The sequence below is a fragment of the Bos grunniens genome, chromosome 10 (assembly GCF_055505025.1).
Source record: "Bos grunniens cultivar Pamir isolate PY7600 chromosome 10, Bosgru_T2T1.0, whole genome shotgun sequence".
NCBI lineage: Eukaryota > Metazoa > Chordata > Mammalia > Artiodactyla > Bovidae > Bos > Bos grunniens.
In genome coordinates this window covers 35,062,170-35,073,832 of record NC_141174.1, presented here as the reverse complement: position 1 = coordinate 35,073,832, position 11,663 = coordinate 35,062,170, and the positions used below count along the sequence as shown (strand labels likewise).

General features: G+C 39.5%; 1 pseudogene; it reads left to right on the top strand.

The window, feature by feature from the left end:
* The first annotated feature begins 2,187 nt into the window (after positions 1-2,187).
* Positions 2,188-2,495, top strand: LOC147364301 (small ribosomal subunit protein uS14 pseudogene; annotated as a pseudogene).
* Positions 2,496-11,663: the final 9,168 nt, after the last annotated feature.

Genomic DNA, 11,663 nt, shown 5'->3' with positions numbered 1-11,663 from the left:
AAAATAGATGAAGAGAGAGAAAAAAGATTGAAAGCACTAATAGAACCTTGGAAATGTGGATTAATAGCAAAGGGTCTAACATATGTGAAATTGGAGTTTCAGAAGGAGAGAGAAAAAACAAGGCAGAAAAAAATGTTTGACGAAATAATAGACAAAAACTTTTCAGAATTGGTTTAAAAAAAAAAAAACACCTAAATTTACAAGAAACTCAGTAATCCCCAAGCAAGATATGTTGTTTGTTGATGTTTACTTGCTAAATTGTGTCTGACTCTTTGCAACCTCATGGACTGTAGCCCACCAGGCTCTTCTGTCCATGGGATTTCCCAGGCAAGAATACTGGAGTGGGTTGCCATTTCCTTCTCCTAGGATATTCCCAGTGCAAGAATTGAACCCACATCTCCCTCTCAGCAGGTGAATCTTTTTACCACTGAGCCAACTGGGAAGACCCCCCCAAGGAGGATATAGATTAAAAAATCATGCTTAGATACATCTTAGTAAAACAAGGCAGCCAGGGAAAACTGATACATTATACATCAGTTCAGTTCAGTCGCTCAGTCCTGTCCTTGGGACTGTCCATGGGACTCTTTGAGACCCCATGAATCGCAACACACTAGGCCTCCCTGTCCATCACCAACTCCTGGAGTTTACTCAAACTCTTGTCCATCGAGTCGGTGATGCCATCCAGCCATCTCATCCTCTGTCGTCCCCTTTTCCTCCTGCCCCCAGTCCCTCCCAGCATCAGGGTCTTTTCCAATGAGTCAACTCTTTACATGAGGTGGCCAAAGTATTGGAGTTTCAGCTTTAGCATCAGTCCTTCCAATGAACACCTAGGACTGATCTCCTTTAGAATGGACTGGTTGGATCTCCTTGCAGTCCATGGGACTCTCAAGAGTCTTCTCCAACACCACAGTTCAAAAGCATCAATTCTTCAGTGCTCAGCTTTCTTCATACTCCAACTCTCATATATAGGAGATCAATAATTTAAATGACTGCATACTACCAAGATCAGAAGACTGCATAGCAACATCTTTACTATACTTAAAAAGCAAAAATTAAAACCTATCAACTCTGAATTTTACATCCAGCAAAAATAGTCTTCTAAAATAAATATACATTAAAGATTTTGGGGGATAAAAGAAAACTAAGAGAGTTCATCATAAGCAGTCCTGCACTACAAAAAATGATAAAGGAAGTTCTCCCTTGATAGAAGAAAATGATACTGGAGAGAAACTTGAAACCGGAGGGAACTTGAATCTGCAGGAAGCAATGAAGAATGCTTAAGACAGTAAATATATAGGTAGACAAAAAATACTAATTTGCCTTTTAATTTGTTTAAAGCAAAGAGAACTTTAAAAAAACATAATGTTTACTGTAGGGTATATGATATATGTAGATAGAAATCACATTACAATTATAGAATGAAAACAATAGAATATAGAAGAGAATGAAAAGGGATTAGGGGGGCTATGTTCCAAGATCTCCAGTTAGTTAAGTCACTCAGTCGTGTCCGACTCTTTGCGATCCCATGAACTGTAGCCCATCAGGCTCCTCCATCCATAGGATTCTCCAGGCAAGAATACTGGAATGGGTTGCCATTTCCTTCTCCAGGGGATCTTCCCGACCCAGGGATTGAACCCAGGTCTCCCACATTGCAGGCAGACGCTTTAACCTCTGAGCCACCAGGGAAGCCCAAATACACAAACAACCCAAATAAAAAAGTGGGCCAAAGGCCTTAACAGACACCACATCAAAGAAGACAAGCAGATGGGAAATAAGCATATGAAAAGATGTTCCGTGTCACATGTCATCAGGGAAAAAGACGCCTTTACACACCTATTAGAATGCCCCAATCTAAGAACATCAACAACATCAAATGCTAGTGAAGCAAGCAGAGCAAGAGCAAGAGATCTCCAGTGGGTGCCTGAAACTGAAGATTGTACCTTTGTATAACTATGTTTTGTATACTATGGAAAAAACTATGTTTATTCCTATCCAGACATCCCCATGATAAAGTTAAATATATAAATTAGGCATAGTAAAAGATTAACAACTAATAATAGAGAAATTATAACAATGAAAGTGAAAGTGAAGTCGCTCAGTCGTGTCCGACCCTTTGCGACCCTGTGGACTGTAGCCCACCAGGCTCCTCAGTCCGTGGGATTCTCCAGGCAAGAATACTGGAGTGGCCTTTTACCTCGTTGCAGCCGAGAAGGCAACATGGGTCACCAGCAGCTCTACTGGAGCCATCCGAGAAAATTCGGCCAGGGTTCTCGCTCTTGCCAGGTCTGCTTCAACCGGCACGGTCTGATCCGGAAATACAGCCTTAATATGTGCCGCCAGTGTTTCCGCCAGTATGCGAAGGACATCGGCTTCATTAAGTTGGACTAACCAAACTTCCTTAGATGGCTCATCCAGCACATCAACCTTAGGCGGAAACAATACTAGCTCTTTGTATATAAAATAAAAGTTTACAAAACTTGAAAAAAAAAAAAAAAGAATACTGGAGTGGGTTGCCATTTCCTTCTCCAGGGGATCTTCCCCATCCAGGGATTGAACCCAGGTCTCCCACATTGCAGGCAGATGCTTTAACCTCTGAGCCACCAGGGAAGCCAATATACTGTATAAAAATAATGTGAATGTGAGCTCTCTGTCTTTCAGAATATCTTATTTACTGTACTCTTGGGAGATGTGAGATGATACAATGTCTACCTGATGGATGAAATGAGGTGAATGACACAGGTACTATGACATAGCATTCGGTTATTCACCTTTTTGCTTAAAGAAAGCACTTTATGGCTTCTATTTGGCATATGTGAATTGCCAGCATCATTACTCTTATGCTTGGAGGCCATTGTTAAGTAAAACAGAGTTGGAAAGAAAGTGAAAGTGTTAGTCTCTCCGTAGTGTCTGACTCTTTGTGACCCCATGGGGTGTAATCCACCAGGTTCTCTGTCCATGGAATTCTCCAGGCAAGAATACTGGAGTGGGTAGCTATTCCCTTCTCCAGGGAAGCTGAACATCAGCAGTGCAATACCATGACAGTTGATCTGATAGCCGAGATAACTCTGTAGTGACTGTTGGACAGGTAGCACATAGAGCACGCATACGCTAGACAAAAAGATGACTCATGTCCCTGGTGGGACTGAGCAGGGTGGCACAAAATTTCAACACACTACTCGGAATGGTGTGTAATTTAAAACTTATGAATTGTTTAAAGGCATATCTCAGAGAACTGTGGATTTGGTTCCAGACCACCATAATAATCACAATCAAGTGAGTTACATGACATTTTTGATTTACCAGTGCTTATAAAATGTATGTTTGCACTATACTATAGTAAGTATGCAATAGCATTGCTATCATCTGAGCCTTTTAGCAAGTTGTAATCTCTTTTGCAATAGTGACATCAAAGATCACAGATTACTGTAACAAATATAAAAATAATGAAAAACTTTGAACTGTTGCAAGGATTGTCAAAATGTGAGACAGTGACATGAAAGAAGTGAAGGCTATTGTAAAAATGATGCCGATACACTTGCTCTATGTAGGGTTGCCACAAAGTTTCATTTTGTAAAATATGCAGTATTTGAGAAGTGCAGTAAATCAAAGCACAATAAAACGAGGTATGCCTGCATTTCTGGAATTTTCCATTTAATGGTTTTGAGCCATGATTGACCTTGGGTAATGGAAATAGTGGAAAGCAAAACCATGGATACTGATGGGGGGAGGGTGCAGCTACTGTAGTTAAATAAATAGAGCTACTAGAGTTGTATGATTCTTATGTTTTAGGTAAAGTGGTATAATAACAACTCTAACTAGAATGAAAAGTTAGAGATGGGTATTAGAATCACTACAGCAAACATTAATGAACAATGTAAAAGAGTACAGCTAAAGTACCAATAAATGGAATTCTAAAACATGTTAAGATAATTCCAAAGAAGTTAGGGGAGAGAGCACAGAAAAATGAGAACAACAGATGATGTAAACAAGAAACACATAATGAAAACAGTAAGCCTAAATCAAAACATATGTGTAACTATGTTACATATTAATGAATTAAACGGTCTATTTCCAAGGCAGAGGTTATCAATATGGATTTTAAAAAGCAAGATCATATTTTGAAAACATGGATTTATAAATGCTGTCTATAATAGTTGCACTTTAAAAGTAAGACATGTATAGGTTGAGAGTAAAATACTGGAAAACAAGATACACCATGCAAATAGGAAACACAGGAAGGCTGGAATGGCTACATTCATATCAGAAAAAGTAGATTAAAAGGGACATTTCCGAATGATAATAGGGTCAGATCATCAGGAAGACATAGCCATAAAAGTATACATGCCAAATAAGAGGGCTTCAAAATATGTGAAGCAAAAAAGGGGCAGAATTAACTGGATAAATGTCATTATATAGCATTACAGCATTATGTACATAGGTTTTGACTCCCTGATTACAATTCAGGTTAGAAAACATTTATATTAATGCTTACTGTATATTGGCTTTAGGGAACATAGAATAATATGACAGGGTCTGTATTTCAGTGAGTTTACAATCTTACTGGGACATGATATCTGTGCTTAGAATACAATGAAAGAATAGGAAGTTTTAGAAATAGGAAAATAAGACTTTGTCTTCTGTTCCCTTTGTATTGATACATGGCACAAAATAGCTACATCGATACATTGATAACAAATAGTCACTTTGATGAAGGTGACAACAATTACCAACAAAACACAGATCTAGGATCTGGATCTTACTAAAACTAAAACAGAGCATAATAGATATTGAGTTGACTGCCCAGTCAGTCATTCCTTTCCACTTCTAACGAAATGCCACTTTTTTGTCAGATGGCATTGACACCAACCCCAGTTTCAGAACACGGTGTGGTTTGTCGCTAAGTGTAACCTCATTGCCATTGCTACAGCAGTGGATTTGAGGTGACTACTGTTTGATGTGTGCTAAGTCACTTCAGTTCAGTTCAGTTCAGTTCAGTTCAGTCTCTCAGTCGCGTCCAACTTTTTGTGACCCCATGAACTGCAGCACGCCAGGCCTCCCTGTCCATCACCAACTCCTGGAATTCACTCAGACTCATGTCCATCGAGTCAGTGATGCCATCCAGCCATCTCATCCTCTGTCATCCCCTTCTCCTCCTGCTCCCAATCCCTCCCAGCATCAGAGTCTTTTCCAATGAGTCAACTCTTTGCATGAGGTGGCCAAAGTACTTGAGTTTCAGCTTTAGCATCTTTCCTTCCAAAGAAATCCCAGGGCTGATCTCCTTCAGAATGGACTGGTTGGATCTCCTTGCAGTCCAAGTGACTCTCAAGAGTCTTCTCCAACACCACAGTTCACTTCAGTCATGTCTAATTCTTTGCAACCCCATGAACTGTAGCCTGCCAGGCTTCTATGTCCATGGGATTCTCCAGGCAAGAATACTGGAGTAGGTTGCCATTTCTTCCTCCAAGGGATCTTCCCAACCCAGGGATGGAACCCACATTTCTTATGTCCTGTGCACTGGCAGACAGCTACTTTACTGCTAGAGCCGCCTGGGAAGCCACTGTTCGGTGGTGGCAGGGAAAAACTTTTATTTCCTGCTGCCTGTGGTCAAGGGATTGTGCAATTCTAATTGCTTTTAGTTTCCAGTTTACCTCTGAATGAAACCTAGTAAACACATTTAAAGCATTTCAAGCAGTTCCTAGTTTAAATAGTACAAAGTAAATGTTTAACACCTTATCTATTTATTACTGTTGCTGTGTGCATGTTAATTTTCATGGAAGACTGAACTGAGAGAAAAAAAATCACCAAATTCTGGTGACATGGTTGATTCTCTGGATTAAACCAGTCTTAAAACCCTTCCAAACTCTAACCAGTTAGAGGAAGGCTTGTTTTATTTATTTATAATTGGAGAATAGTTATTGACAATGTTGTGTTTCAGGTGTACAGCCAAGTGAATCAGTTATACATATATCCCCTCTTTTTTAGATTCTTTTTCCTAGAGTTAGGTTTCTTGATGTTTTTTTCCACTTGAGAGTTCCTGACTGTTACTTAGTCAGTGTGATTTAACTCCATGTGAAGGACAGTTTTAAAGGGATAATCCCCAGCATCCCCATGGTGATTGAATTTAGTCTCCACATAATTGTATATACAAAATGAAATTACAGGCTATACAGGATAGGTGACTTTCCCCAACTTCCACCATCCTTTATCTTTTGCTAATTGGTATTGCAATAGGCGCCTAACCAAATTCTCTGGCTCCAGGCTTGTCCTCTCCCTTCTAATCCATCCTTCACACAGCTGCCAGAGCTATCTTTAAAATACAAATCTGATCATTTTACACATTTACAGGCACTCACATCTATGCATTATCTGCTCAACGTCTTTCTGTAGTTCCTGAATACCTATTGGATTTTGTTCAGATATCTTAGCATGGTCCACATGGTCCAAAATTTTCAGCCTCCATTTTCAGCTTTATCTCCCAGGACTCTCTCTCATAAACTTAGTGGTCACTATATCATGAACACAGGATGCTCTTGAATGTCTTCAAGTCTTTGTATGTGCTATTTTCCATGCCTGCAAGGTCTTTTTCCTGCTCTTTTTATTGGAGAACTCTCCTTTATCTTTGAAGACCCTCAACTCAAATATCATCTGAGTAAGGATCATTTCTTGATACCCCTGACAGAACCATTAGAATATGATTTATCATGGAAATTTAGACTTTAAACAATGTGGAAGCCAGTTGATTGATGAAACAGCCTATGGGTGGTTTCACATCAGCCTTGGGTAGGCAGTTGGAACAGGAAGATAGGGAAGAAGGACAAGTTGGAACCTGAATGGGACCTATGAGGGTGAATGGGAACCTCTGTTGTTGGTCTTTTGCCACCTCGAGGCCTCCAACTTTGATGCTGTGAGTGTCCACCGCAAGTGAAGCCACTCCTCTTTATCGTGATTCTTGATACGTACTGAACAAGGAGCCAGAGATCCGAAGGAGGATACAGCAGGAGTTGGACCTGCTATGAGCCCAGCTGCTGCCTGTTCCCCATCCCTGACCAGGTAAACCAGCAAAATAAGCAGCCATATATGTGAGATAGGTCAGCACCCTTTGCCCTGCTCCAAAACTCTGAGTGTAATAAGAACATGGCTGTTTCATTTTTCTGTCTTCCAAATTTCCCATAAAACAGCTCTCAAGGTCCACACTAACCTGGAAGTCTAGAGTGAAGGGAATTCTGAGAAACATGTATCCAGCAAAACTTAGCTGACACAGTACAAATTCATTATACTCTCATATTTTCCTTTTATAAGAGTAATGGTTTTTTGCAGATCTATTTCTACTATCAACATCTAAATTAGTTTGAGCAAGGAACATGTCTTATTTATATTTGAATCTGAAGCTCCTACCTTAAATGGAAGGTACTTAATGTTCAGTAAAATAAGTAATAATAATGTATTCTTAAACATAACAACTTAATACTGAGTAAAATGCTTAGTTAATTAATATTATTTTTATGTATTTCTTCCACATTGGTTGAGAAACCAGTGTTTGGCATTTGTATAACCACCTGAGTAATGTTCTGGAAAAGGGAGATTTTTTAAATATCCATGCTGGAACTGAATTCTGGAGGGGAATAAACCTACTTCATTGGTAAATTTTGGTAGGGTGCTGACTGCTTCAAAGGATGTCAGAGTAAAAAGTATTCCCTTTGGAATGCATTGCCAAGTTTTCCAAACAGGTGGGAAAGGTTAATTATTTTAAGCATTTGGAACTTGGCAACAAGTAGGATGGAACAAACATACTGACTAGACATATGCTATAGAATATTCCATAAAGCTCCCTCTCATCTGTAGTGGTTTACACAGAGAGCAGAACGTATGGCAGGATTTGTTTGGCTTTTTCTCTGGAATTATCTGTCAGGACATGAGCTGCCACCTAATTACCCACTCACATTACACTCTGCTTTTCCATTTTTGGTCTGATTTCTCAAAGCCTTCAGACACTGATTTTTTCATTTTTTAAAAATTAATTTTATCTGACCTACTAAAGAGTTGTGTGCATTTCTGGGAGACATTTTTAGAGTTTCGAAATGTGGACTCCATCTCCTGGCTCTTTGACTCTACAGCCTATCAAGGCAACTGTATCTTAGAAATGTATGATTGATCACCCTACTAAAGGGCAAAGGGCTTGGAGGGAATGGTGGGAACTACTAGAATCAAACTTTTATGTTTTCTTGAGCACCTCCTGTGTGTAGGCATGTCTCTCAGTGAAGCAGTACTTCTCTAAGTTCTTAAGGGTGAGGTGAGAACCAATTCAAAAATTGGTTTTTGAAAGATACAAATCTTTCTTTGGGATCATATATGTAAGTAATGCATAAATTTATATTTTCATTTTTACTTACAACAAATGACCACTGTCTGGTATTCCATAAAACAAATTATTACGGCTTATTGAAAATTGATATTTATAAATTGACATATTAGGGAACCTGACTTGGCATAATAGATATTCTACTAAAATGTGTTGATTATTTTGAAAAGTTTTTATTGATCATATACCCTATAGATAATTAGAATTATTGAAAATTTTGAGAAAGAATACATCTTTATCAGTATAGAATGAATGTTGCTTTGGTAGAGTCATGGCTTTCCTTTGCTATTCTAGTAGTAATCAACTCACATCTATAACTCTTACTTCTGCTATAAGCTTATTTGTGTGTGTGTAAATATTGCACAATTAATTTTTTGGTTTCTATTTATCTTCTCTCCAATTCATGTGATCATTCAGTTCTTACTCTACTGAAAAGTAGGAATAGGCAGTGTTGGTGACCTGCACAGAGTTCTGTTCTGCTTAAGGAGATTTCACTCAGGTAAATTAGTTGTCTGCTGGTACAGAGAGACACCAACATTACAGAATAATCAAAGGATAGAGAGTGGAGACTTGGCACTTTCGTTTACTTTCACGGTAATCATCTGTGCTGATGCTTTCCCATCTAGTAATTACTTTTAAAACTAACATTGGTAATAAAATCAGCAGCATTCAGCATCCACACTCATGCTCTGAGGGAAGCAGGGAACGGACTGGCCTTCAGTGTCTTGTTTAACACCAGCAGCGAGAGCTGAGTGTATGGCCCAGAGTAATAAATGCTCTGTCACGCCTTGCTGCTTAAATTTTTTATAACTTTTAAGCTCTATTAAAGGAAGTGATGTCAAGAGTATTTAGTGGAGATAGCTTCTAGCAATGGCTTTTTATTAAGAAAGATGACACCAATCATGCAACTGATGATGGAGTGAGAAAAGATATTACCCTGCTGCAGATGGGCTTATTATCTCCATCCTGGAATGGTTGACTGCTGTTAGAAATGGTTGAGCAAAAGAGCGCAAAAGAATTGACTGGCATGACTCAATCAAAATGTTTGTGTCTGGATTTCCTTAGCGGAGAGGCATGAACTTAGGAAATGATCTGTGACTAATTCAGTTTTTATTTTAATAAATGCTCATCTTTGCCATGTATAAAGTGGATCCACTACTCAGAGAACAAAGTGCATTCTCTGCTCTCTCTCTCCAGCTATTTTGTGTACCAGCTAGGAGTGCGAAAGTCTTCATGATTTTTCAGTCTCCTTTCCATGATTGCATTCCATGCCTCCCATCCATCATATGCAGGACTGCCTTCTGGGCCCGTAAGACTTTTAGGGCCCAAGAAAATTTTTTCATTTCTTTTCATATCAGAAGGGAAAAAAATGAACTTTTGGGTCAAAGAAAATGTTTTAATGTATAATAATATATTCTTCTTTATACCAACACAGTTGTTAAGTATAATTTTTTAAATAATATTTAATGAAGGAGTAGACCCACAAAGACATAATGTTTGGGACTCCACCCATGCCCCACGAAAGTCACAAGGCAGTCCTAAGTGGGCATGCTGTAAATATACTAATTAATTGAAAAATAATGTTTGGATGCTCCACTGTATCTCTTTGAGGACTCAATTATGTTCATGCCACCTGTAGGAAGGTTGATGCAACAGAAGAGTACAGACAGTGATCCAGGAAATCTAAGTTTGAGACTTACCTCTACAACATCTGTTTTTTGTTTTATTTTTCACTTTACAATATTGTATTGGTTTTGCCATACATCAACATGAATCCGCCACAGGTTTACACGTGTTCCCCATCCTGAACCCCCTTCCCTCCTCCTCCCTGTACCATCCCTCTGGGTCATCCCAGAAAGTCACTTAGGAATTTGGACTCCTTTTCCTTACTTACCCTTAAAAAAGAGTTTGGATTCAATTTCTAGAATCTCTCTAGTTTAGAAGTTCTGTTATGCTAATCTAAAACAGGTTGCTAAAGTTCCTTCATGAAAAATTCTAGGCAGATGGTAAAAATCACATTTTCTGGTTATTTCCTGAGCTCATAGTAGGTGCTCAATAAACAGAGGTTGAATTAAAGACTTTGATGCTGCTGGGTTCCTACAAAAACATCTGCCCTCTCCATCTCTGACCACAGGGTAGATATGTAATTGTCTAGAAGAGATGTGGAAGATGATGATCAGGCCGTGCATTTTCTGATGCTCCTTTCCAAACCTGTCATTCTTTCTTGTTGAGGAAACTCAAGCTGGTATTTCCTGGCCAGGCTTAAAGATATCTCTAAAATGACAGCATGTGTCTTTGGATTCAGAACTGAATTGGCAACAGGATAGACTGTCCAAGAGCCCCCTGGTTCAGATTGGCCACCCACTGGTGACAATTTCCAAAGTATAGGTGCTCACCTGCTCATCTCACTCTCTCTTTGGCCACATTTGCTTGAAAACCTGAGTCCCAGTAAGCCTTTTGCTTCTGGGAGTTGTGGCCTGGGTAGGGCTGAAGTTCAGCTAATCCCCTGAAGACAAGACAGCTGCAGTGAGTGACAGATACTCCCCTACCCCCAACAGCCCCCTCACCGCCTTTGCCACCCACTGAAGCTGTAAAAGATGAGTGCCCTTCCTTCCACATTCCTAAAAATGAATCTTAAAGAACCGAAGAACAAGCAGTAGTTGTTAAATTATTAACTAGCAATGGTGAGTGAAATGGACATAGACCCTGCTCTCTAAGACCATAAAAAACCCAAAGGAAAACACCAACAAGGAAAGAAAGCTAATAAGCACTATTTTTTAAATATTGTTCTCATGTTGTCTTAGAAGAAAGTAACAGCATGGAAACTTTGGTTCTTCTTTAGAAAACATACTGCAGAGTTAACACTCATGTGGGCTAAGCCCCAAGGCATGCTGGAACCTCAAAGGGGAGAAAACAAGTAATGAACCTGTAAGTAGTGAACCTGGAATGGGGTGACCCCTGGGCTAAAGACAGATTCAAGAGCTTTTATCTCCAGGTAGGGTTGCCTAATTGTTTCAGTTCAGTTCAGTTGCTCAGTCGTGTCTGACTCTTTGTGACCCTATGAACTGCAGCATGACAGGCCTCCCTGTCCATCACCAACCCCTGGAGATTACCCAAACCCATGTCCATTGAGTCCATGATGCCATCCAACCATCTCATCCTCAGTTGTCCCCTTCTCGTCCTGCCCTCAATCTTTCCCAGCATCAGGGTCTTTTCAAATGAGGCAGCTCTTCATATAAGGTGATCAAAGTATTGGAGTTTCAGCTTCAACATCAGTCCTTGCAATGAAAGCACAGGACTGATC